Raw genomic sequence first — 848 nt, 5'->3', positions numbered from 1 at the left:
CCCACCACTGCAGGTGATCTGGAAAGACAGCATACAACCACTCAGCTTGAGGATACAAAAAGAAACAAGACTGCAAATAAAAAGTGGAACCTGGAGAAATGGTATCCATGAGAGAGTGGAGAGAGAAGGAATTCTGCAGTACCCTGGTCCTTCAAAGAGCTGGGGATAACCACTTTCCTGGAAGCTACGTTTCTCTAGCATTCTATGGCATTAATAGAGTCACATCAATGAGGCAAGTAAAAGTTTGGGAATAATGGGGACCATAAAGTAAGATCACAAGTATTACCCAAAGACTATGTTTATTATAAAAAATAGCAGTATTATACCTTCCTCAGTAGCACATGCACTAAAATTGGCACAATACAGAGAAGAATAGCATAGCCCCTGGGCAAGGGTAACACACAAATTCATGAATCATTCTATACAAAATAAAAAGAATATCAGTATGAATGTGCTTTGCAAATTGAATTCATAAATGTATGTTGTATAAAGGGATTTAGCCCCTTTGAATTTTTTTCTGCTTGCTCACTGACTTCTCTAACCCCCTCCAGTTTAAAAACTAATGTGTGCATTTGCTTACTTGCTATTTACTCAGTAGATGTGTACAGTTTACTTACTGTATTTGGCTGTAGGTCACAAAATTAAGTGGAAACTTCAACAAATAATATTTCCTGCTCACAGGAATTCAGCCCATTTCAGCTTTTATTGTTTCTTTTCCTGAAAAGAATTCTATTTGCATAGCAGAAACCATTTTCATTCTGCTGGAGTTATCTCTTTTTGAACAAAACAGGGCGGGGGGGGGGGGGGGAATGAAAGTTTCCCTGACACAAACAACATCACTGGCATTT

General features: G+C 38.3%; 1 non-coding gene across 1 annotated transcript; it reads left to right on the top strand.

Annotated features, from left to right (window-relative positions):
• The first annotated feature begins 322 nt into the window (after nt 1-322).
• LOC131910124 (U6 spliceosomal RNA) lies at nt 323-429 on the top strand. The gene has a single exon (XR_009378990.1). It is a non-coding gene; the product is annotated as a U6 spliceosomal RNA (small nuclear RNA).
• Nucleotides 430-848: the final 419 nt, after the last annotated feature.

The sequence above is a fragment of the Peromyscus eremicus genome, chromosome 4 (assembly GCF_949786415.1).
Source record: "Peromyscus eremicus chromosome 4, PerEre_H2_v1, whole genome shotgun sequence".
In the NCBI taxonomy this organism is placed as follows: Eukaryota; Metazoa; Chordata; class Mammalia; order Rodentia; family Cricetidae; genus Peromyscus; species Peromyscus eremicus.
Note: the sequence above shows the minus strand (reverse complement) of the source record. Positions and strands in the feature narration are given on the sequence as shown.